Source organism: Pinus tabuliformis, chromosome J (assembly GCF_031772625.1).
Source record: "Pinus tabuliformis cultivar Carrire ecotype Pingquan chromosome J, CPIR1, whole genome shotgun sequence".
Taxonomy (NCBI): Eukaryota; Viridiplantae; Streptophyta; class Pinopsida; order Pinales; family Pinaceae; genus Pinus; species Pinus tabuliformis.
In genome coordinates this window covers 71,235,819-71,260,131 of record NC_142295.1, presented here as the reverse complement: position 1 = coordinate 71,260,131, position 24,313 = coordinate 71,235,819, and the positions used below count along the sequence as shown (strand labels likewise).

The 24,313-nt window shown below is 42.3% G+C and overlaps 1 protein-coding gene across 1 annotated transcript in view; it reads right to left on the bottom strand.

Moving 5' to 3' along the window:
* LOC149225568 (glycosyltransferase-like At2g41451) overlaps positions 1-24,313 on the bottom strand; it is a 150,363-nt gene that overhangs the window by 71,556 nt on the left and 54,494 nt on the right. The window lies entirely within an intron of this gene.

The following is a 24,313-nucleotide window of genomic DNA, read 5'->3' as shown; positions in this document are numbered from 1 at the left end:
TAATTCAGCACAGAGAGAGAGATAGTACAATTATACAAATCTGTAATTTTATGACAGCAGCAGCAAAACACTAGCCAGCAAAGCCAAAGCTGGTCAAAAAGGTCAGATTTGACCTCTAGACAATCCTGGTCAACTCTCAGTCAACTCGGCCTCCAACAGCAAGGAAAGTCAACCCAAAACAGTCCAAAAAGGTACAGTAACTTCAGTCGATGCTGGACAAATTTGCGGTCAACCTTTGACAGTCAACGCTGGTCAACGTGTGGTCAAAACAGGTCAAAGATGCTGTCCAGAAATGTGGCCTGCCAAGGAGAAGCAGCCTAACCCAATCCACATGCAAGAATCAGTCAATGCTGGTCAACGCTATCAAATCTGCCCACCTGCAGCTCGGTCAACCCTAGTCAATGCTGCCCTAATCAGAATCTGCGTCCTCATTCCCACGTGTGAGAGATCTGCTCCTCCAACACATACCCAATCAAGCTAGGAGAGAGAAGAATGTGAGATGAGATGAGTGAGTTTATGCCACAAGGTCTCCTCTTATATGCAACATTGAGGATAAGTTGGGGGTGAAATGATTGTTTTGTGTTAATTTTAGGTATGTTCTATGCTTAGAGCAATTTATTTCAATTTTCACAGTTAGCTCAATATCTTTTCCAGATTAGCAATCACATTAGCATAATAGTAAATTGCAAATAGAACATAAACATAAATCACAGAAGACAAGCCAAGACAAAAGGACACAAGATGTGGCGCTAGCCAGGGACAAACCCCAATGTGGGGAAACCCTTGATCAATTTTTCTTATATGTTCTTCAATAGTTCAGCAGAGAGAGAGAGATAGTACATATACAATAGATGTCAACACTTTGACTTATCTAAATAAGAGCATAGATCATCTCTAAGAAGATGATACATGAGATGGCTGAACTCAGTTGAAGACATGCTGCTTCAACTGATTCTCCAAGGTGACTCCTTCACCTATCATTGTGCTGCATCTCGTCATCATGCTGCACCTCACCGTGCTGCACCATGCTGCACCCATCATCACTATGCTAGACCTCATGACCATGTTGCACACATCATACTGCTGCACCTTATGCTGCCACTGCTGTCCCATGTGCCATTGTTGCACCATGCTACCACAGTTGTTCCATGTGCCATTGTTGCTGTCCCACTGTTAGTGACATTGCCATTCCATGTTTGGCATACTGCTGTCCCATTTGCTATGCTCCAACAAACATCATAGCATTGCTGTCCCATTTGCTTGCTGCACCAAGCACCATTGCCTAGCTGTCCCATTTACCATGCTGTACTAAGCACACTTGCCTAGCTGTCCTATTTAGCATGTTGTACCTTGCTGCTGTCCTAATGAGTTTGCAGCACCATGCTTGCTGCTGTCCCATTGTAGCCTTGCTGTACCATGTCATTGCTTGTTGTCCTATTTGCTATGCTCCACCAAGTGACCTTGATGTCCCATGTATCTAGCTGCCAACACACCATACAAATGCTGCTCCAATAAGCATGTACTAGCTCACAGTTTTGAGGTCTGTTTGGTTGCAGCAAACTAGGTCTGGTTAGGTCACACAACAGTCCTTAACCAGCCTTCTTTTTGTGCCCAAAAACACTCCCAAGAAATGCAGCTGCCCTTCATTGAGGGGCCGAGGGTGGCTGCTTCAATTTTGGGTTGCCCTAGCCCTTGTCTACCCTTCAGCCTGCCTGTAATTTACAGTGGCACCCTACAGCAAGACTGTGTAGGGTTGTGGCTGCCTTTCCATGGATCTGCACCCCTCCAAAGTGCCCTCAAAACTGTCCTATGGTTGCAGCTCTTCCAGCAAGGGAACTCGACCCCTTCTCCAACACTTCGGACCCTTGGAATAGACCCAAAACAGTCCTCCTTTTACACGCTGTCCCTGCCTCTTCTTGCTGCGGCTACCACAAGGAATTATCCTCCTTCAACGAGTTCTCTTCCTCCACAAATGGATGCGTAGAGCTGTCATAGGATAGGGCTTTCTAGGACTGCGGCTAGGGCTGCTAAGACCTCCTCCATAGTTGCGTAGATCCTCCTTCTTAGTACTGTGTTAAGGCATCCTCCTTAGGACTGTGTCAGGGCTTGTAGGGACTGCGTCTAGGGCTTCATACTAGGGCTCCTTTACCTTCTATGTTTTAGGGCTTCCTCTCTTAGATTTCTCTTCCACTAAAACCTAGAACAAGTGGAGAGAAATCAAGAGTGAAGTGTGTGTGTAAAATGACTCTCAAATCATATCCTTTTATACTAAAACGTTGAGCACATGTGGGGTTTATTTGGTTGCTGGCCGACCTTGATGAATTGTCTATTAACACAAATAAATTCATAACTCCATGAATACTTATCGAAATCGGATAATCTTTAGATCAATCCTACACCTCTCGATGAGAGGGATCCAAGAAAAATATCAGTTGCCATAAATAAGATGACCCACATAGAGTTTGGCCCTAGTTGCCAATTTTAACACTCCCTCTCAACTAGGGAGAACTCCATCCGTTGATCCATCTATCTGACTGTACTATCTCTGCCATCAGTGCCCTGCACTGCTGTGCTCTGCTGAGTTCTGCTCTGCTTTGCTGAACCATGACGAAGAAGAATTGATCGAGAATGTCTCATACCATTCTCTACTGACCCAAAGTCAGTCCCATATGAAGAGAGTGTGTCATACCAACTCTTACTGACCCGAAGTCAATTTCATTGATCCCAGATCAATATCACAAGAGAGTGTCTCAAACCACTCATACTGATCCTAGATCAGTTTCATTGATCCCAGATCAATGGAGGTCATCCTAGCATAGGAAGTACGGTAAATACTGTAGAAATTTCTCATTTCCCACCCCGGTTTTCAGTTTCTCCTTATTTCTCCCATATAGTTAAATGCCCTTTCCCATAACCATACATTTAACAAGCTGGAAAAAAAAAAAAAAAATTGCTGAAAACACAAATTCTGGAAATTTTACAGAATGCTGGAAATTGCAGAAATAAAAGTCAGCAGTAATAAACAGCCATTAAAACACATTTACACACTGAGATTTTTGTCAATGTGACCCTGGAAAAACCCCCTACAACTCTTGGGGAAAACCAGTTTGAGAGCTCTTCTTTATTTCTGGAAAATGCCTTTTTACAGTAGGAGAAATGTTCAGCAAAAAAAAAATCAGCAAACAGACTTTTACAACTTATCTCAGCCTCGCTGAAACTCAGCCTTGTTGATACACCACTGCTGATACTCTGCAGTTGTTGCTGTTACACCGCTGCTGTTGCTGTTACACCGCGGCTGTTGTTGTTACACCGCGGCTGTTGCTGTTACATCGCTTTCAGCTGCTGAAACTCCACTCTCAGCTGCTGAAACTCCACTCTGCTGAAACTCCACTTTCAGTTGTTGAAACTCCGCTTTGCTGAAACTCCGCTTTCAGCTGCTCAGAAATCTCCCTTGCTCTCTTGCTCTCCTTCTCTCAATCCGCTCATGAAAGAATGAATGATCTTTTTCCTCCTTTTCCTCCCTTAACCCAACCCTAAGTGACTTTTGGGTGATCCCTAAATCCAATGGCTGAAATAGATTTAGATCAATGGCTGAGATTAAATGCTCATTTAAATCTCACTTTCTATTTTTTAATTCACCCCACTTTAATAAAGACCCACTTAGTCATTTATTTCCAAAGTCACTTTTCATTTCTAGTTTTTCATTGACTTTATAAAAATCACTTTAAAATTAGACTTAGTAACTTTATCACTTAAAGTCACTTTTATATTAGATTAACTTTATAAAAATTAACTTTATCACTTAAAGTCACTTTTAAATTAGATTAACTTTATAAAAATTATAAAGTTACTTTAGGAGAAAAATTAAATTCTTTTGGACACTTTTCCCTAGGCCAAAGATCAAAGCCTAAGGGAACCACCTGTCCTCCGGTACCAAATTTCAACACTCCCTCTTACCGAGGAAGGTGTTCCTCACCACACCCATCTTGTCTTTGAAATAGACATGCTTGCCCCGTGGTAAGGCTTTGGTAAGAATATCTGCAACCTGCTCATCAATGGAAATATACTCAAGCTTCACAGCTCCCTTCTGAACATAGTCTCTGATGAAATGATATCTGATCCCGATATGCTTTGACCTGTCATGAAATACTGGATTCTCCGTGAGTTTAATGCAACTCTGATTATCACAGTAAATCACTGAAGGTCTCAACGGCTGACCAAATAAGCCAAACAACATCTCGCGAAGCCAGATGGCCTCACAACTAGCTAGACTGGCTGCCATATACTCTGCTTCCGCTGAACTTAGTGCTACTGACTGCTGCTTCTGGCTGAACCATGACACTACTGCTGAACCCAACCCAAAACAGCACCCTGAAGTGCTCTTCCTATCAGAAGCACAACCTGCCCAATCAGAATCAGTGTATCCTGCCAATCTCACTCCATCTCCCTGCCTGTAGTCCAGACCATAATCCACTGTCCCCTGCAAGTACCGCAAAATGTGTTTTGCAGCCACCCAGTGAACCTTCCTAGGCTCACACATAAACTGACTCATCGTGTTGACTGCAAAACAGATATCTGGTCTAGTGTTGACCAAATACATCAAGGAACCAATCAGCTGCCTGTACAATGTGGGATCCACCAACTCGGAGTCCGAAGCATGAAGCTTCTTCCAGTTGCTGATCATCGGTGTCGACATGGGTCTACAATCCTCCATGTGGAATCTGCTAAGGATGTCCACAATATACTTCCCCTGCCCCAGGAAGAAATGCCCCTCCTCCTGCCACACCTCCAAACCCAAAAAGTAATGCATCAAGCCGATGTCCTTCATCTCAAACTCCGCCGCAAGATCTCTCTTGCAGTGCTCTATGAGTCTCTCTGCACCTGTAATGCCCAAGTCATCCACATACAGCACCAGAATGAGAGGCTCCTCACCAATCACAATAAAGTAAAGGTTCGGATCTACCTCACTCTTTGTGAAACCCATCCCCTGCAAATATGTATCTATCCTGGAGTACCAAGCTCTAGGAGCTTGCTTCAGGCCATAAAGGGCCTTCTTCAGTCTGCACACATGGGACTCCTTCCCATGCACCTCAAAGCCCTGTGGCTGCTCAATGTACACCTCCCCCTGTATGAAGCCATTGAGAAATGTGGTCTTCACATCCATCTGGTGGATCTTCCAACCCATCTCTGCTGCTATCGATATAATGGAGCGTATTGAAGTATATCGAGCCACGGGAGCGAAGGTCTCCTCATAATCAACTCCCTCTACCTGGGAGAACCCTCTAGCCACAAACCTTGCTTTGAATTTCTCAATGCTGCCATCTGCAGCATGCTTTACCTTGTAAAGCCATCTGGAAGTAACCACGGATTTGCCCTCAGGCCTTGGCACCACCTCCCAAACATCATTCTTCATGATAGAAGAATACTCCTCATGCATGGCCTCTCTCCAGACCTGCTGGCTAGCTGCCTCCTCATAGCTAGAAGGCTCAGAGTCAAGGATGCTGGTAACCATCGCCATATAGCTACAAAACCTCTCAGGTGGTCTACTCTCTCTGACCGGCCTCTTCGGCTCAGCAACAGATGTGGCATCTCTCAAGGTGTCCTGAAGCCACTTGGGCTTCCTCTTCCCTGAGCATGCTTCTCCCATAGGCGAATGAAACTCCTCCTCCTCATCACCATCAGTAGCCTGAACTCCTAACTGTCTGTCTGCTGTCCTCCTGCCTGCACCTGAACCTGTAAAAGCTGAGGTACCGTGTGAACTGTCCATCAGTGGACTCCCTAGTGAACTGCTCTGTGAACTGCTCTGCATGCTGCCCGGAGCACCACCCCTCTAGCTCGGCGAGCCACTGCTCACTGATGGACCTGACATCCTCATAGATGTACCTCCGGATCCTCCTGATCCCTGCCCACTGGATCCCTGCGACTGACTCAACTGCTGCTGAGGGTCTGGCTGATCCAGATACTCTAACTTTCGTGACCTCCTAAAGGCCCTATCCTCCTCGAACTTCACATCCCGTCTAACAACAACTCTCCTCTGTGCAGGAATGTAAATGCGAAAGGCCTTTGAGGTCTCACTGTAGCCCACAAAGATACCCTTCTCTGCGGTGGGCTCTAGTTTGGTCCTCTTCTCCTTGGGTATATAGGAGTATGCAATGCATCCAAAGATATGAAGATGACCAAGATCAGGCTTCTTCCCAGAGAAAGCCTCCTCCGGAGTCATGTGCCCCAAGGCACGATGTGGACTCCTGTTCTGCAAGTAAACAGCTGTGTTGCAGGCCTCTGCCCACAAGAACAATGGCAACCCCTGATCATGTAACATGGCTTTGGCAGCCCCTATGATGGATCTGTTCTTCCTCTCCGCAACCCCGTTCTGCTGGGGGTTGTAAGGAACAGTGAACTCCCTCCTAATGCCTGCCTCCGCACAATAGTCAACAAACTCTCCAAGGGTGTACTCTCCTCCATTGTCCGACCTCAAGGACTTGATCTTCCGACCTGTCTGTGTCTCCACAAGAGCTCTAAACTCCTGAAACCGCTTGAAGACCTCACTCTTGGTCTTCAACAAATAAATCCAGGTCCTCCTGGAGTGATCATCAATGAATAAAACATAGTACTCATATCCACTCAAGGAAACATGAGACATCCGACCGCTCACATCGGAATGAATCAAATCAAGTATCCCCGTCGCTCTGCTGTCACTGCTGGGAAAAGGGGATTTGGCAAACTTGCCCATCGCACAACCTCTGCAAGTATCAAAGTGATCAGTACTGAAATCTGGCACACCTGTAGTGATCTCACGCAATGTCCTCAAGGCTCCATGATACATGTGTCCCATCCTGCGGTGCCAAATCTCACACAGCTCAGAACTGCTAGCTCTGATGTCGGTACTACTGCTCAATGCCAAAAGGGGCTGGAATGCAAACTTGTACACCTTTGCATGGCGTACACCTATCACTCTAGCTAAATCAGCTGGAGTGCCCCTGGGATACATCAACACCTGTCCTCCCCTGAACAGTACCTCATATCCTCTGTCCTCCAAAGCTGAGACGGATATGAGGTTCTTCCTCATCCCTAGCACATAAAGAACCTCTGACACCTTCAAGGGAGGTTTGGACTCCCTCTGAAATGTCACTGTCCCCACCCCGACTACTCTAACAACTCTGTCATCACCGAGTACTACCTCAATATCAGTGCCACTCTCTGAAAGCTCTGAGAAGTACTCACGGACTCCTGTCATATGACGTGAAGCCCCACTGTCCACATACCAGATACCTGAAGATGCTCCGCTAATCGAGGGAAAAGCATGCTCCCTCTGAACCTGTGTGGCAAGTGATCCTGCACTAGAGGACTCACATGTAGTGAACGCAAACTCCCGGTCAAAACGACCAGCAAAGTCCTCAATCTCTGCTGAAGCTGCCACGTCCTGGTTCTTCCCCTTCTTCTTCTTCTTCTCCGGACACACAACTGCATAGTGTCCCATCTTTTGACAATTCCAACACTTCACCTTGGAATAGTCCTTCTGTGTGTTCCCCTGTTTACCTTTACCTTTGCCTTTGCCCCCACCACTGCTTGTGGAAGCCTGCTTCTTCCCTTTGCCTTTCTTGCCTCCTGCCACCAGTGCTACATCCTCATCCTGCTCAACTGGCTTGGCTACCCCAAGCTGACCTTTCCTGATCTCTGTCTGAATGCAATCATCCCAAAACCTCTCCAATGTGGGAAGGGTCTCACGTGCACAAACCCCATCAGCAAAGTTCAACCATGAACGGGGGAGGCCATTCACTGCAATCCGCACCAACTCAGTGGGTGGAATGGCCTCTCCAATCGCTGCCAACTCATCTCTCACATTAGTAATCTTTGTGAGATATCCAGCTGCACTATCATTACCCATTTTAATGTTCTTCAGCTTCTCCTTCAGGACCATCTTCCGGTTCTCATTGGTACTCTGGTAGAGATTGGACAATGCTGTCCACATCTCATGGGCATTGCTCTTTCCTCTCACATGAGGAATGCAATGGTCTTTGATTCCGTCTAGAATCAACCTCTTACCCTTGTTGTTCTTTCTATTATAAGCTGTCAACTGAGTTGCATCAGTAGGCACAACAACAGAGTGCTGTGCTGTATGCACCATGATATCCCAGACTTCTGCCTCCTCAAAGATACTCTGCATTCTCTCCTTCTAAACGCTGTAATTTGTATGCCCATCCAACCTATCCTCCACCCTCAATCCCAATGACATCCTGTTGTCCTAAAACTGAAAAATAGCACTGCTGTGGTAAAGATAAAACTGTTGTCTATGAAAAATCAGCTTGCTGGAATTTTCTGAGTGAAAAATCAACAGCTGTAATTTTTCTTTTTCTGTCCCAAACTGCCCTTCAGCACTCAAGCTCCGATACCATGTAGAAATTTCTCATTTCCCACCCCGGTTTTCAGTTTCTCCTTATTTCTCCCATATAGTTAAATGCCCTTTCCCATAACCATACATTTAACAAGCTAAAAAAAATAAATTTGCTGAAAACACAAATTCTGGAAATTTTACAGAATGCTGGAAATTGCAGAAATAAAAATCAGCAGTAATAAACAGCCATTAAAACACATTTAAACACTGAGATTTTTGGTCAATGTGACCCTGGAAAAACCCCCTACAACTCTTGGGGAAAACCAGTTTGAGAGCTCTTCTTTATTTCTGGAAAATGCCTTTTTACAGTAGGAGAAATGTTCAACAAAAAAAAAATCAGCAAACAGACTTTTACAACTTATCTCAGCCTTGCTGAAACTCAGCCTTGCTGATACACCACTGCTGATACTCCGCAGCTGTTGCTGTTACACCGCGGCTGTTGCTGTTACACCGCTGTTGTTGCTGTTACACCGCGGCTGTTGCTGTTACACCGCTTTCAGCTGCTGAAACTCCGCTCTCAGCTGCTGAAACTCCGCTCTCAGCTGCTGAAACTCCGCTCTCAGCTGCTGAAACTCCACTTTCAGCTGCTGAAACTCCGCTTTCAGCTGCTCAGAAATCTCCCTTGCTCTCTTGCTCTCCTTCTCTCAATCTGCTCATGAAAGAATGAATGATCTTTTTCCTCCTTTTCCTCCCTTAACCCAACCCTAAGTGACTTTTGGGTGATCCCTAAATCCAATGGCTGAAATAGATTTAGATCAATGGCTGAGATTAAATGCTCATTTAAATCTCACTTTCTATTTTTTAATTCACCCCACTTTAATAAAGACCCACTTAGTCATTTATTTCCAAAGTCACTTTTCCTTTCTAATTTTTCATTGACTTTATAAAAGTCACTTTAAAATTAGACTTAGTAACTTTATCACTTAAAGTCACTTTTAAATTAGATTTAACTTTATAAAAATTATAAAGTTACTTTAGGAGAAAAATTAAATTCTTTTGGACACTTTTCCCTAGGCCAAAGATCAAAGCCTAAGGGAACCACCTGTCCTCCGATACCAAATTTCAACAAATACAACGATGCGTCCATCGATAGTACTACTATGGTCCCTAACCCCATTTCCCTGCTCATTGGCCAAATGAGAGGTACTTCCCATGAGTCCCAGACTACATGGGTAGGATGCCTCGACAAGAGAACCACTCATCTTGTCCCTAAGTCGCCACGGGGTATCACAGGGGAAGGCTAAGCCATTCACCCTATACACAGCACACCATTAGGGGAGGGTGAGTCGCCCTATGGTCGCTTGTTGCTCCAAGAAGTACCCCAAGCCCCCCGGAGCTCCCAAAGCTCAATGCATGCATCATGCAGGACCCTCATAAGAGGGTCCCTTAACGACTCCAAGTTGTTCGAGAAAGTCACAAACTTGACCTTTCCCCGGGGCTTTGACAAAATCTCTGTGACCTGTACATCAGTCTTAATGCGATGGAGCCTCCTCGTTCATCAACGTACCATATCCCAGATAAAGTAGTATCTAATGTCTATATGCTGGAGCAATCATAGAATATGGGATTCCTCAACAATCCAATCCCCCCTGGTTAACACAAAATATCACGGTGGTATCCATCATGTGTATAAACAGCTCACTAAAGAGCTTCCACAACCAGCCAGCTTCACACGAGATCATACTCATAGCTATGTATTTGGTCTCAGCAGTGCTCAAAGAAGTCGTCTTCTGTTTCCTGCTCATCCAGGATATCGAGTAGAACCCAAAGAGAATCAGCGCTCAGAAGTGCTCTTAAGATCCTCCACACTACCTGCCCAGTCATGCAGCCTCATTTTTCCGACAGAGATTGTGCCCCGAAGATATATGAGAAGATTCTTGTCACCAATCTAGTGAGCTCAACCAAAATATGAGCCCAACATGTTGATTGGAAAACATGTATCTGGGCAGAAGTTCACCAAGAACATCAATGCGAATGAGTTTATGAAACTCAGAGGCATTTCCCAAATCTGGTCCGGCATCACTACCACATAACTTCTGAAAGTTAAGCTCCATCGAGGTAGTCAGGAGCTTGCAGTTTACCATTCCAAATCCGGAATCCAACTGCCTCTTACTTCTGCAAATGAGAGGGTCTGGACTTTGCACCTGTCAGAAAGAGATAGTCCTCATAAGGTGCTAGTATGATAGGTCTATCATCCACAACCTTCAAACAATGGTTTTGATCAACTTCACTCCTAGTGAATCTCAGCTTCATCAAATAGCTATCAATCCTCTCATATTAAGCCGGGAGTGTTTTGCTTCAAGCCATAGAGGGCTTTCTTCCACCTGCAGACATGAGATTCCCGATCATGAATCTCAAACCCCTCAGGTTGTTCCAAACCTATGGACTTGCTACATGAGGGGAATGGTCCCCTTGTAAGATTTTCCTTTGGTACATCTCAAACATGTACCTTCATGCTCTTTTTGAATTCATGGATCCTAGTCACCATCTGACTCACAGCGGGTAGGGTCCTATAATAAGTAGACCTCTAGTGATATAGATGAGATATGTCAATTGACATGATCCCCAATGGACCATCTTGCAACTTGATACAAATTGCCAACCCTGAACCCATGAGTAAAAGCATCTTTGAAAATTCTATTTTCAGACACCTACCTTTCCATCTATGAATGCCACCCTGTAACCTTTGACTTCTACTGCCGAAATGGACACCAGGTTCTTCTTGCGATCAGGTGCAACAGCAAGAAGACAACAAGGCTACAATGGGACTTGTTTTCGTTACACTCATTCACTTGAGGGGTAACATTCCCTACACCCTTTCCGGGATAAGTGGCATTGACTTCAAGTATAATCCTACTTCATGAGAATAACCAAATCAAGAATGACTTGCTATCTATTGGAGAAGTTACTGCTGATAGGGAATTCACTCTCATTTCTCTTGGAGGTCTTTCAAGAACATGGGATGTATTTGTCACCACCATTCTCAACAATCACAGGATCCCGGTTTCAATGAGTTATTGGCTAGATGCACTCAAGAGGAGACAAGAATGATGGAAAGATAAATCCAACAATGGAAATGAACCTAATCGCTTTCTTTTCTCATACAAAGAGGAAGAATGATGTTGGTCCACGAAAGCAAGGTCAAGGATCTAAGAAGGGATTCAAATGAAGAAAAGGAAGACGCTACAATTGCAACATGTTCGACCACTATGCTAGAGAGTGCCCTCACAAGAACAATCCTCCAAGAGATGATGATAACAACAACAACAATTACAAAAGCAATGGCAATCAAAGGACAAATAGGTTCAACAACAAAGGAAAGAGGAATGCTTCTGCTACTCGAAATGGAAATTGTCGACCTCCCAAAAGGACAAGAAATACCAGGTATGATGAACGTAATGTTGTAGAAAAACAAGATGAGTTTCATCTTATTTCTGCTCTATCTACTACCTCTCCTCTGGATACTTTGGATCATTGGTTGATTGATAGTGGAGCCTCAAGGTACTTCACTAGATACAAAGAGGCCCTCTCAAATTTGGTTGAGAAGACTAATCTAAAGATTATACTTGGAGATAATGCCACCTACCCGGTGAAAGGGATAGGAACTGTCACTATTCACTTGAATCAAAGTCAAACCATACATCTACAAGAAGTGTTTATGTGCCCGATTTGAAGAAGAACTTGGTGTCTATTTTTGCGAAGGCGAATAAAGGCTTCAAGGTAGCATTCATTGATGGAAAGGTACGTATTTGGCATAGAAACCCTAAAGATGTATTTACTCTTGGATTTAGGGTTGATGGTCTTTATCAAATTGGTGGAAGTCTTTTAGGAGCTTTGGCAAGTGATACTTCTCTTCAATCTGAGCTATGGCACCGGAAATTTGCCCACCTGCATTACAAAGCCTTACCTAGGGTAAAGAAAATGGTCACTGGGATGCCCGACTTTCACATGAACCATGAAGGAGTTTGTGAGGATTGTGCAGCTGAGAAACATACAAAGGGACCATTCCCTTCTAGTGAAAGCAAGACAACTGATATTTTTCAATTGGTCCATTTCGACCTATCTAGTGCCCTACCTGTAACCTCATTAGGAGGATACATATATTATGTAATCTTTGTGGATGACTTCTCATGCAAAACATGGATCTATTTCTTGAAGAGGAAGGATGAAGTGTTCAAATTGTTTCGTTCTTTCACATCATTGGTGGAGAATCAAACAAGGAAAAAGATCAAGATGTTGATGACCGACAATGGAACCAAATATGAATAAAATGAATTCAATGAATTTTGCAAAGAGATTGGCCTTAAGAGGGAGACAATTGTTCCATACACTCTAGACCATAATGGCGTTGTTGAAAGAAAGAATCGAACGATTATGGAAGCCACCTGTGCCATGATCTATGATCAAGGTCTACCGAAATTCTTATGGGGAGAAGTTGTGACCACTGTCATATATGTTCAAAATAGGAGACTGCATCAAGCTTTAGATTTCAAGACACCCAAGGAAGTCTTCACTAGTAAGAAACCTGATGTTTCTCATTTTAGAATCTTTGGTTGTTTGATATACTTTCATGTGACTAAAGAGAAAACGAAAAAATTGGAAGCTTTTGGAAAGAAAGATATATTCGTCGGCTATAGTGAAAATTCAAAAGCATATAGAATCTATGTACCTGGTCAAAGAGATGTGAAAGTAAGTTGTGATGTTACCTTTGATGAAGACACTGCCCTTGGGAAAGCCAGAGATCTCCCTATCCCAAGGAAGGACGATGATGATACTGCTAAATCACAAGATGAACCTTTGATGGATGAGCCTATGCTCGATGTTGATGTTCCAATGGATCCTATTGATCCACCTCTTAGTGATCCCTCTACCTCAAGGAAAAGACCATTATGGCTCAAAGATACTCTCGAAAATGCTAGAAGACATATTGCTCCAAAAGGGACATTTCGCGAAAGTAAGAAGCCTAACAGGTACCGAGGGTACTTGGCTACCATGAGTACTATTGTTCAAGTTGAAACTTGCACGTTCGAAGAAGTTGTAAAGCACCAAGTATGGAAAGTTGTAAAGGATGAGGAATATGAATCAACCATGAAGAATGATGTCTGGGATGTGGTGCCTAGACCTAAGGACAACTTCATGGTCACATCAAAATGGCTTTACAAAATTAAACATGGAGTTGATGGAAGTTCTAAAAAATACAAGGCCAGGTTCGTAGCTCGTGGCTTCTCTCAAAATGACGGAGTGGACTATGATGACATATTTGCACCAGTTGCTCGATACACCACTATACGATCTATAATGCTCTCGCTGCAAATCAAGGGTGGATCCTACATCATATGGACATCAAGACTGATTTCTTGCATGGCTCACTTAAGGAGGAAGTCTACTTGGAACAACCTCAGGGGTTTGAAGTATAAGATCGAAGGACACTTGTATGCAGGTTGAACAAAGCCCTCTATGGGTTGAAGCACGCCCCTAGGGCTTGGTATGAGAGAATTAATAGCTATCTTATGAAGTTGAGATTTACAAGGAGCTACGTTGATCCAAACCTATACTTCAAGGTCGAAAAGGACATGCCTCTTATTTTGGTCCTTTATGTTGATGATCTATTTCTGACTGGTGCAAACACTCTCATTTATCAATGTAAGAGGTAGTTGACTTATGAGTTCGAGATGAAGGACCTAGGATTGACGCATTTCTTCATAGGCCTGGAGGTCTGGAAAAAGCCAGGCAAGATTTTCCTTTCTCAAGGAAAATACATTATGAAACTATTAGAAAGATGTGGGATGGTACAATGCAAGTCAGTGTCTACTCCGATGGAACTCAACTTCAAGAAGCTACGTGGAAATGTTGTTGGGCCCGAATTGGCAAACCCTTCTGAATAAAGACAACTTGTGGGGGCTCAATGTTCTTGTTAAACTCCCGACCAGACATATGCTTTGTTGTAAATACATTGAGTCAATATATGATTGAGCCTCATCACATACATTGGGTTGCTGCAAAGAATCTCTTAAATTATCTTCGTGTCACTATCAACTATGGACTGACATACACTCCAGGAATTTGAGGCTACATGGATATTTTGATGCTCAAGGAAAATACATTGTGAAGCTATTAGAAAGATGTGGGATGGTACAATGCAGGTCAGTGTCTACTCCGATGGAACTCAACTTCAAGAAGCTACGTGGAAGTGTTGTTGGGCCCGAATTGGCAAACCCTTCTGAATAAAGACAACTTGTGGGGGCTCGATGTTCTTGTTAAACTCCCGACCGGACATATGCTTTGTTGTAAATACTTTGAGTCAATATATGATTGAGCCTCATCACATACATTGGGTTGCTGCAAAAAATCTCTTTATCTTCATGTCACTATCAATTATGGACTGACATACACTCCGGGAATTTGAGGCTACATGGATATTTTGATGCTAACTGGGCTGGCAGTGTGGTGTATAGAAAGAGCACGTCAGGGTGTTACTTCTCCTTGGGATCTGCTTCAATTTCCTTGATGAGCAAGAAGCAAAAATCAGTTGCTCTAAGCACCGTCAAGGCCGAATATATTGCATCTAGTATGGCCTGTGGTGAAGTTGTTTCGTTAAGGAAGCTCTTTAGTGAGCTATTTGAGCACGTGTTAGATACCATCATTATCTATTGCGACAATTAGACTGGGATTCACCTTTGAGAGAATCCTCTATTCCGCAACCGCTCCAAGCATATTGATATCAAGTAGCACTTTATTCGAGATATGGTACAACGAGAAGCAATACAGCTCCATCACATCAGGACGGATGAATAGGTTGCTACAATCCTCATGAAGCCTCTTGGTAAGGTCAAGTTCATTACCTTCAAAGAGAGGTTAGGAGTCATGGAAGGATCCTCCCATGAGGGTTCCGCTTGAGTTGGACATTGAGCTCTAAGAGCTCTTGGGGGCTTGGGGAACTTCTTGGATCTATGTGCGACCATAGGGTGAGTGGTTTGCCTTCCCCTATAGGTACGTTGTGTACAGGGTGAGTGGTTCAGCTTACCCTGTGATACCCCATGATGATATATGAGAACATAGGGTGAGTGGTTCACCTTCCCCTATGGTTGATGATATATGCATAGGATGAGTGATTCATCTTCTCCTATGGCATATGAGCAGGATGAGTGGTTCACCTTCTCTTGCAGATGCCCCAACATACATCTTACCCTTGCAGTCTAGGACTCATTAGAAGTACCTCTCATCTAGCCAATGAGTTCGTAAAAGAGGATAGGGACCATAGCACTACAGATGAATGCATTGTGTACTATAGTACTCCCTATGTCTAGAATGCATGATGTTCAAAACCTTGATTATTCAGGATCAAATCAAACTAGAGTTCTACCCGTCGTTATGTGGACTGACTTTTGTCAGTGGAGAGGGGCAAGGTCTTGTGACTCACTCTCGATCGTTTCTTCATATTATTTATATCAATTTTCAGCAGAGATGAGACAAGATGCAGAGATAGTACACGATGATAAGATGGCATGATGATTGATGGTCAAATATTGGCAGGAGGAATTCTCCCTAATTGAGAGGGAGTGTTTAACTATGCAACTAGGGGCCAAATTCCACTTTGGACAGCTCATTTGATGGAGATAATTATTTCATTGAATTCCTCTTTTCGAGAGGATCAAAATTGTCCTAAGGTCCATTGAAATCGAATAAGGAGAAATATGTTTTTGAAGTGAATCCCATACATGTGCAATTTGTCAAGGTCGGCTTGAGGTCAAGTTGGACAAATTGACCCTCCTCCAACACATAAATAAGAGTGACCTCAAACCTCATTTGACACCTCATCAACTCAACACATTCTTCTCAACCCTCATCTGATTAGTTCATACAACTTATTGGGTAGTTGTTCTCTCCACACTTGTGGCTAAAAGGAGGTCAAATTTCAAGAGGCCAAAATCAGGATATTTTCTGCACTTTGACCAAGCATTGACTAGCGTTGACTTTGACTCACTAGGCAACGTTTGACTTTGATTTTCTAGGAGAATTTCTATTTGGGCAGGCCGAGTTTTTCGACACACAAACCGAGGCATTCTGTTGACTTTGACTGTGTTGACTTCATACCTGCAACTAGGGTTTTGCAACAGATTTGACTTTGACTTTGACCGACTTTAAGGAGGGATTTTAGAATTGTTTTCAAGGCAACTTCACCAGGTGATCAGGGTGCATTTGACCAAGGTTGACCGAGCTCCTTAGAGGATTGTTTGTTGCTGCGTCGTTGACTGGTTAGGGTTGTTTCACTGTAGTTGACTGGAAGCATAAAATTGCAAATTTGACTAAGCTGTTTTGGACAGTGATTTGGCAAGTCAATTTTGACTTTGACTTTGTATTATCAAGGGTTTGCCCATATTGGGGTTTCTCCCTGGCTTGAGCCAAATTCTTGTGTTCTCTTGTCTTGGCTTGTCTTTTGCATTTATTGTTTATGTTCAATCTACAGTTAGTGTCAATGTGATTTATGGTTAATGTGATTGCTATTGGAAATTAAGTGGAAATTATCATTGGGCTAATAAAAGGACATTGAAGTAATTGTCACAAGCATAGAACATACCATTGTTATCTAAATTAACAAAAATTCTTGTTCTGCAGGAAATTCTTAATTATTAAAAATTCCTCTAAAAACCTAATGCAACTCCACAAGACTAAAGATAATGCCTGGCATGGTGATATACTAACTTAGAAAACACACTCAAGGCCCAATTATTAAGATAAACTCCAGCTTCGAAGGATGTGAGTAAAAAAACTCAATTATTTATTGCTAAAACGCAGAAGTAACAAAAAAAACACACACACACTAGAGCAACTTCCTTAGGATACAAGTCCCAAGAGGATAAGCTTCTTACACAAGTTCATCAACTAGCGAAATATTTTACAACTCTCCCATGTGGGTACAGAAATTGCATAGAGAAAGAAGAGAGAAGAAGGGGCAAAATCGCCCTACTTGACTTCTGGACTTGAAAATTTGACTAGTGCTTTATCCAACTAGATGTTATTTTATTCTGCTAAGTACAACTGAGCAAGTAACATGACCCTCAAAAGCAGGGTCGACTTGCCCACTAGCTGGGTCGACTTGTGCACTAGCTGGGTTGATTTGGCAAACTGTATAATGAATATTCAAAATACCATTTCTCCTAAATTGTGAGGAGTTACAAAGTGTGTCATATATCGTTGGAAAAGTCTCGAAATAAGTTTTCCACCCATATATCCTATGTTCCCATTTGAGTTAGGTACTTAGAGTAAAAATGCCTTCAAAGATAGGGTATCCAAATGGGGCATGCTTGGACAACCTTTGACATCAATAAAAACCATTTTCAACACACTAGTTATGTAGAAAAGTCAAGAGTATATAGATGCAAATGTACCCTGTTCAAGGAGATTATCAAAGAGTAAAATCCCTTTAACGTAAGTTAAATTTTAACAAATTTCAGTAAGAAGCAAAAAGAGGATCCCAATTTGATGGAAACTCATTAGGTCTTGATAAGATAGCCCCTTTCCATTAAAGAGGAAGAGCTAAAAACAATTGGAAGGTCATATACCAAAGTGGAGGACATTAATCTTGAATAACTTAAAGATACAAACAATATCCATTCCATAGTTGAACAATTGATGAACATGGAGAAATTTAGAAGAAATCAGATAAGATAAGATAAATTTATTTTAATGTCTCTAGTACATCTTATGTTAGTGCAAAGTGTGAGTCCCAAGTTATCTCCAAAAATAATACTAAAAGTCAAAGGATATTAAGATCTAAAAATAAGCTAGAGAATAGATATAGAATGCCTAGTTAAGATAGTATAAGATAACATGATGGTATAGTAGAGATGCCATAAGTTGAAAAGCTCTAAACATATCAATACTAAGCAAAAGAAAGAGAAGATGTCAAGCCCTACCAAGCTGGCAATTGATGACAAGTGCGGGGATTTAGATGTAAGCTTATTGTCGAAGTCATCAAGCATTATGAAAGGGTCATTGCACTAGCTAATGATATCATCCAAGGAGTGAACGAAACTAAGGGGAGTTAGTTATATGATCCAAGATGGAGCACAAGATGAGGGAAACCAACACTAAACATTAAGGAAGAGGGGAGGGGTCAACCTGATTCTAGAGTGGTCATTTGCTAGTACGGCAGTATACGTCTTACATCTTTGAACAATAGCTCCTCATGGATCTCCAAAAGGTCGATCGACCCTCCTGTAGTTATGGTCGAGAGAAGACGATGCCTCGCTGCTTTAAGCCCTAAAGTATCCTAGCTCCTTACATCTTGTTTGTTGCTCTAATCAAATGAGGCAATTGGGAAATATGAGATTATCCTCCAAGGTGTCTTTGGTTGAGATGCAATTTATACTAAGATCTATACTTGAACACCTCTCTCATGAGGAAAGTAAGGCATATTTAGCTAGAATTACAAAAGATGGAAAGGGAGCCCTCCAAGTCCTAAAATAGAAATTGACCTCATAATATATGAGGCACTAAGAGAAAGATGTACCTCCTTGTAAGTGGCCAAGTTGGCAAATCCTACCAACATCGAGAAGTATTGATTGGTTTCTACCTGAAGTCTATGAGAACCCATCCAAAATGGACCCAACAAGATCTTAAGGGCATGCATCTAGTGTCTATGCATGTAAAGACGTCCAACAATAAGCTCATTCCTCAACTCCAACAAGTGCCCAACATAGAAAGCCTTCTTTGCACAAAGACCCTAGAAAGCAACAATTGAGGTAGTCTAGATATGTAGTCTACAAATGTCCTCTATATTAAGTTGATTCAAGTCCTACTTAGATGTCAAGAGATGTGTTGGTGCAACTAGTGAGCACTTGAAAGGGGTTAAATGCTCTAGAGGGATAGCCACCAACTAATGAAGCAAAGAAGCCTCTAAAAACCAACCACGACCATTCGAGAGGGAATCGGGATGGAGGGGCCAAAATGATCGCCTCGGAATAAGAAAATGAAAGATAGGGATACCAATGCCTCTCAAAGAAGTACCCAAAGATATGAACTCTAGGAAGGAATGATACCATATGGTAGAGGACATCAAGGAGAAAGTGATGGGCTTTGACCTTAGACAAGGCAATGGGCTTCAATCTCTACTTGAATAATGTGTTCAAGGATAGTCTACTTGCATCAAATGATGCGTATAAGAAGCAAGGTTTGGATTCTCTTGCTCCAGGTCCAACTAATAAGAAGCAAACTTAGTCACCAAACTTTCCAACTACAAAGGACCATGGGACTAATGATTATATCCAAGAAGTGCATCCTAGACATGGTGTACTAGAAATATTTCTGTAAGCATTGTCTCTCAAAAAAGGAAAGGGATCCATATCCCTTGTTGAGCCATAGTTGGAGGGCCTAACTCATGCTAAATCATGGCCCCATGAATTGGACACCCACGTAGGTATAAGTTGTAGTGAGATCTATCTCTACTTCCCATAAGTAGAAATCAAATTCAAAGAGAGTGTTTCTCGATGTGTTGAAAATCATACCCTTAATTTTACTCAAGTTGATTGTCAATTGTCAATTGTCAAAGGTCTTAGAAGTTGGATAAGGCATTAATTTATCTCTACAAGCCCTCAAGTAAGGAAACAAAAAGAATTGGATCGTCCACAAATAGGAGCAAACACCCATCCCCATCCTAAATATGCTTCTAGAGAAAAGACCTTGGCTCGTCGATGTAGATCCCAAAGAGATGACCAAGATGAAATCTAAACGGTCATGTGTTGTACGTAGATGACCAAGAACCAACTCATAGAATTTCATGATGGCAGCAACAAGGGTCACTAAAATGCTAATGTCATGGAACCTTTGAAACAAGGCCTCTCTCAGCATTGTTTCAAATGCCTTCCAAAAGTCTACAAACAATAGAGGAATTTTGAAGAGCAATGATGAGCCTCTTGATAATGGCCCCAAGTGTGAAGATGTGGTCAATGGTCTAATACTCCAAGTGGGACCCTGCCTAACCACTATCTTTGAGGCATCTATTTTGTGTCTCCTCAAAAGGCATAGATGAAGAATTGTAACATATAGTTTTGAAAATGTGTGCCCAACCATGATTATACAATAGTTGTTTGAATATAAGTCGACTCCCAATATGAAAAGCAAGTCAATAGTGTCAATACCATGCCAAAGGGAAGCAAGAACAAACAAGTTGATTAGATAGATAGACAATGTGGGAGTCAAGAGATTGAATATCGCGCCTAGATAAATCGACTTGGAATCCCTCCTCTTTGGCCACCCTACAAATGCTCATAACTCCCACTACTCTCTAGATGTCTCCTTCAGATAAATGATGGAAAAAGCGAAGGAAGAAGTAATATAAGTAGGGGTATGCTTGGGGACATTGTAGAGGATAACCACATGAGAAAAAATGAATTGGGATTCTAATTCCAAAGGGAGGGTGTGATGACTGAGGACAAGGGTGCCAAAAGGTTTTAGGGGAATCGAAAAGGGCCGCACAAAGCTCACATTTTCTCTAGGAAAGGAAAGCGCGTTTCTAATAACAAAGAAAATAGCATGGATCATGCGTAAAAGCAAAGTAGAGATGTTTATGGTGGAATCTTGTAGTCCTCGTTGAAGCAACAAATCGTGGGATAAAATGGGCAATGAAATGTAATGGTGATCATGAAAAGAGTCTCACATTTAATGTTTGTTGTCTTGAGGGATTAGAAGATGGGGCAGCGAGACAACAATTGTCAAAATTGGGTGGTATACGTAATAGTGTACACTTGGTCGAAGAATATGGTGGTTCAGGGAGGGATGGGGTGTGTTAGGGGACGGTAGGGTGGGGGGGATAAGAAGAAGTTTAAAAGGGCATGGTCTAGAAGAACGATGGGAACTGAAAACCCACAAATAAGGGTGGGGACCTCCTAGGTGACAAGGATATAATTGCCAACACTGGCACATGCCACTAAGGGAAAAATGTAAATCCCCCTAAATCAGGATAGCACAGAAAACAGTTGGAAAGCAGCAAGTTCAAGTTAGAAATAGAGTACAAAACCCACAGTAATCCCCAAAAGGCAACCAAATTTGGCAAGAGGTGGGAAGGAAAGAAAAGGGCAGGAATCTCTAAGCCAAACCTTTCCAAATCCAAGCCAAAAGAATTCTATAAAATTAAAAGAAAGAAATCAAAGTATCCTATCTCCATTAAAAGAACAAAGTGGCATTGATCATGAAAAAAATTATTACAGTCTTCAGAATAGTTAGTCAGAAGTTAATCTCAAGTTCCCCGCTGGATATTTTGGTTGTAGGATAAAGATCTCCATAAGTGGATGTCATTAGATTTTGCTTCTATTTTGGTCACGTCGCCTCAAAATCTAGTAAGCCTTATGAGAAGCCTTACAAGGCAAGAGCCAGACCTATAGAATTTCCTTGAAATTCTGCAACTGCTAATATGAACAATCTAAAATATAATTTCTTCTCACATATAAACACAAAATTTCTCTACTAGATGCAACGGAATAGGAACAGAAATAAAAGCACAATTACACAATTCAAAACACATTTTTTTTAGGTAACCCAACTGGGAAAACCCCTGATTGCTTGAGAGTTTTATTGATAGAAACTAAGCAATTGATCTCTTATAAATACAATTGTTTCACTTGGAGAATACACCCTTCTCCTTGCTTATCCTATGCATGAAACCCTTGCAAGAATATTGATCATGCTGCCCTCTTCCCTTGCTTCTCCTCTGCTCTAAATTCCTAGCACAAACCCAAGGAATCAAGTCCCTAATTCCTTGTGCAAGAGTTGATCCTTTAGCTCCTAAATTCTAGCGCATGAGCCAAGGGAAAACTGCCTTCTACCAACTCGCACAAGCCTCCTTCTTGTCACGCTCACTTACAAGCTTACACACAAAATTGGTGCATACAAGAATGAATACAATTGTGCCTTCGTTCCTTCTTTATAACAATTCAGATGGCTAAAATTAGTGAATTTCTAATTAAGGAATGATTTTGTGATTGATTGAGTTAGCATGAGTTAACTGCTCATGCAACTCATCCTATTTCAAGTCAACCACTTGAAACTCAATGTCTAGTGTTTTTCCTCAATCAACTCACACTAGAAAATCAAGAACCCGACCTTCAATTTCAAGTTTCAACACATCAGTTAATTGCATCCTAACTCATCCTAATTTTTAGGGACTTATTCCTAAATTATAAGAACTCACCCTAATTTATAGGGAATCTCCTAATTTTTAGGAACTCAAGTCATGCACAAGAAGGAACTCGTTTTGGCTCCTATGATTATGGCACAAACAAAGAACCCTTTTCTCGCTAATATTTTCAGCATTCCCGCTAAGCGAGGAAGGTGTTCCTGGAAGAACCTCGTCCACCTGGATATGTCTTCAACTTTGCCAAGTTCTCTGTTGCTGCAGCTGCTCCCTTTGAACTAGAAGACTTCCCTGCTTTCTTTAGCGGAACTTGCTTTGAAGACCTGTTCATTCCCACCATGCTCTGTGAGTCCACTTTTTTAGTCATAAGTGCCATGTAACCTATGTACCAGTCTGGTTGCTTCCTCCAGCCAAAAGTGATATTGGAAGATTCAACTCTCTTCTAATCTCCCTTATCCAAATCCTCTGCCCACTTGGCTCGAACTTTCCCTATACTGGAAGTTTTTGACTGAGTGGTTTCGTCCACTCGCCCTAGGCTATGGTCCTCGTCATCATCATCGTGTTGGTCAGCCCAACTGCCAACTAGCTTAAACTAAAACTGAGATATTGGTTGAGGCTCCATCTTAAGAGCTTTATCCTGCTCTCACTCAACCATCACATCTCTACTTTGAGAAATCCATGCCTTGTTTCTCAAGGTTGCACCTACCTCTACCTGCAACTCGTAGAGATTCTTCACCCTCACACCTATCTGCTTCTTACATCCAGAAGCTAAGTGTTGGAGGTACGCCTTACCTCTGTTGAAGATGATATCATATCCCTTTTCCACAAGGGTGGTTGCCGAAACAACTCAATCCTAGAACATAGAGAACATCTTTGAGATGAAGAGGATTACCTGACTCCCTCTGAAGACTGACAGTACCTACTCCCCTAGTTGCATGCATGCCATCATCTCCTAGCTCGATATGAAACTGCAGGTCCTTCTCCTTCAGGTGGTTGAAACTCTTCTTATTTCCGGTCATGTGGAAGGAAGCCCCTAAATCAATATACCATATGCTGCTATCTGTTGAGCTTGCCATGCAAGCAATCAATGAGAAATATTTCTCGAACTGAGCAGAAAAATCATCTACCTCCGCTAATGCAGCAACATGATCCTTCTCGACCCCCTTCTTCTTACTAGGACACATAGAAGCATAGTGTCCAAACTCATGGCAATGAAAGCACTTGATCTTGCTTAGATCCTTCTTCTTGCCCTTCTGAATAGACTTGGCCTCTCCTTGGTCCTTCTTGCACTTGGCCTTGCTACTCTTGTTTGCAAGGGCAAAGTTCTCCTCGCCCTCTATCATAATTGATCTCACTTCTACGGTTCCTCTTTGCATCTCTTCATGTATGCAGTCAGTCCAAAACCTTTTCCAATTTGGGAATTTCTCTCTCCCACTAACAACATCCTAGAACCTTTTCCACGACTTGTGCACTCCAAGTAAGGCAAAACTCACAAGATCATGATCAGAGACAACCACGCCCACCCTACCTAGTTCATCTCTTACATGAGTGAACATTGTCAAATATGAGACGATGGGCTCATCATTGCTTATCTGAATACTCCTCAACTTCTCCTCAAGAGCAAGCTTCCTAGTATCACTGGTACTCTGATACAACTATAGGATTGTATCGTACATCTCAAACATTGTCTTCTTCCCATGGATATGAGGCACTATATGATTTTTGACCCCTTCACGATTTCTCCCACACCATTATCTTCCAACACTATCATAATCCTCCCTTTCCACGCT